The following is a 2,806-nucleotide window of genomic DNA, read 5'->3' on the forward strand; positions in this document are numbered from 1 at the left end:
CTGTGCACAGCACACAGATTCGCACACGGCTCAGCCTATGCTGCGTACGGCACTTGAATAACAACAGCCCCCTGGCGTGTCTCAGTGGTTGAGTGTGGACTTAGGAACCAGGAGGCCAGGGTTCAATTCCTGGTCAGGGCACAGGCCCGGGTTTTAGGCTCGATCCCCAGTGTGGGGTGTGCAGGAGGCAGCCAATCAATGGTTCTCCCTCATCATTGATGTTTCTATCTCTCTCTCCCTCTCCCATCCTCTCTGACATCAATAAAAATATATTTACATAAATAAATAAAATGCTAGTAACAGCAGGGCACTGTTAGAAGGACGGCTATTGGAGAGAAGATGCTTTTACCCGGGACCGGACCACCTGTCCACGTCCAGCCAGCTTCCCTTCTGAGCTGTGTTTAGCCCGTCGGCCCTCGGCCTCTCCCCTGACCTGTTTCTGTGGGAAGCTCTGCATGGGTCTCTCTGCCCCAGGCCGGCCCGCAGTTCCCCAGGTGGCTTCACTGCCTCCAGCCCAGGCTCTGGGTCATGACCTGCAATCCCTCCCGCAGCGGCCCTCCTCCAGCCCCTCCCCCAATCGTACACCAGTGGGGCCCCTCAGCGTAGCCTTGGGGATCGGGCCAAAACCGGCATTCCAACACCGCTGCCACTCCTGCTCATCCCAGCCCCGCTGCACCTGCCACTGCCACTCCACTGCGGTCTCCGGGCTGCCGTGAGCCCTGCGTCTGGCACCCATCAGTCAGCTGAGCGGCACTCCTGCTGTGGGAGCGCACTGACCACCAGGGGGCAGCTCTTGCATTGAGCGTCTGTCCCCTGGTGGTCAGTGCACGTCATAGCAACTGGTTGACCAGTCGTCTGGTCACCTAGGCTTTTATATATATAGATGCCAACTCTCTCTTTAAAGATTTGTAAGGTGACGAGGTCTGGCCATTATAAAGCTATCCAGCCTTGCGCGTGAGCACGAAGATATTTGAGGGATTCTGACGGACATTGTTGAAGATCAGAAGAGAAACCTGAGCACAAAGAAAATGTAAAAGAAATGCATTCAGAAAAGTGGATAAAGCCCAGCAGACGTGTCAACCCATGAACCCGAACCAGGAGGTCACGGTTCGATTCCGGGTCAGGGCACATGCCCGGGTTGCAGGCTTGATCCCAGGAGGGGGCGTGCAGGAGGCAGCCACTCAGTGATTCTCTCTCACCATTGACATTTCTATCCCTTTCTCCTTTCCTCTCTCTGAAACCAATAAAAACCTATTTTTAAAAAGTGGATAAAGCTGCAAGATATCATGTCAACTGTAAATTGAAAAGGTGTTTTGGAATGTTTCAAATAAAACAAATAATAAATTACAGGCTCCTGAATGGGATATTCATGAAGCCTACCTCCTTTTATCATCTAAATTCATTGTTAAGGAGATGAAAGGAAATGCAATTAAAGATTATGGGAAGCGTGCTCACTTCGGCAGCACATATACTAAGATTATGGGAAGCAAAAGGAAACTACGAGGGGAGAAAAAACAAAAGCAATAGAAATGAACTGACATTTAGAAGCAAATTATAACAAAACCAGCGTCCCGCTCACAGTGGAGGTGGTAACTCATTCGAGACAGTGTGCCTCTCACACCATCGCGCACAGCGCCTGGGTTGTCTGAGATCTTGATCCCTTTAAAGGACTGGGTCATCGGGATGTATTGAGAAGATACTCAATTTCTGGCCAATGTGAAACGGCGCTCACATCCACGCGGGTCACACCACACTCAGCCCCTCGCCGAGAAGCTGGCTGTCCCGCACAGTAACTCGGAGAAGATTCACGTTCCGTGGCTCCATCAGAATTAAAATGCCCCAAACGGCAAGCTTAGCCGGGGCAGAAACCAGGTTCTTTTCCAAAACTGCTATCACTCCTACACAGTTAGGGGACATGACCAGCAACGGGCTGGGGCCGTGAATGCACTTTTCTGGGCCATCAGAAAACCTGTTTTAACCCGCCATGCTGGGGGTGGGGGGGAGGCGAGGAGGGGAGACGCGACTGAGGGAGACTTCTGTAGCCTCAAAGTCGAGGCACAGGGTTCTAGAATGCAGTGGCGCGAAGATTCGGGAACCAGCCTCCTGCAGAACTCTGGACTTCCGTTCATTCTGGACACAGTGGTGTGGGAGCAGGGCCATCAGGGCCAAGGAAGGCCCCCCCCACCCCCGTTCCCTGGGGAGGGCGGGTTCGGGGAGGGCGGGACTGGAGCAGAAAGACCTCTCACAACAGCCCTGAGGGTTCCCAGAGCTGGCCCCTGTGAGCGATGAGGGAGGGGCGCTGGGGCGAATGGGAGCCACGGCCCACCCTCCTCATGCTGAACCCGAGAGTGGTTTCCAATAAGGGGGTAACTCCCAGGGCCGCTGGGGCTTCGGGAAGACCCGTCGGGAGGCGAGTGATGGTTCTGAGACCCATTAGCAAGAGCAGACGACCGCAGGGTGAGCCTCCCTTCCCTGCCCGCCGCGTGGCTGCCCCACGCCGCACCTGCACCTTATTAGTTGCCATTTGAGACGTCTTCATTATCTGGGTCCATTGGAAACCACGTCAGTTATTTGAAGCCAAGAGGTCGATGGCGCCAATCAATGCGGGCCATTAAGGCGCGGAGCTCTCAGCAGCCCGCAGGCCGGGCCGGGCGCCTGCGTTCTCTCAACAGAGACCACAAAGCGCTTTCCCTGGACGGCGCTTCGCGGAGAGGCTGCGGCCAGCGGTCAGCGGGCGCGGAGCAGTCAGGGCCGCTCGTCTCCGATGGTGGGGAAGCTCTCGCCTGTTATTTATTTTCAGATTGAG

Source organism: Myotis davidii, unplaced genomic scaffold, assembly GCF_000327345.1.
Source record: "Myotis davidii unplaced genomic scaffold, ASM32734v1 scaffold30, whole genome shotgun sequence".
In the NCBI taxonomy this organism is placed as follows: domain Eukaryota; kingdom Metazoa; phylum Chordata; class Mammalia; order Chiroptera; family Vespertilionidae; genus Myotis; species Myotis davidii.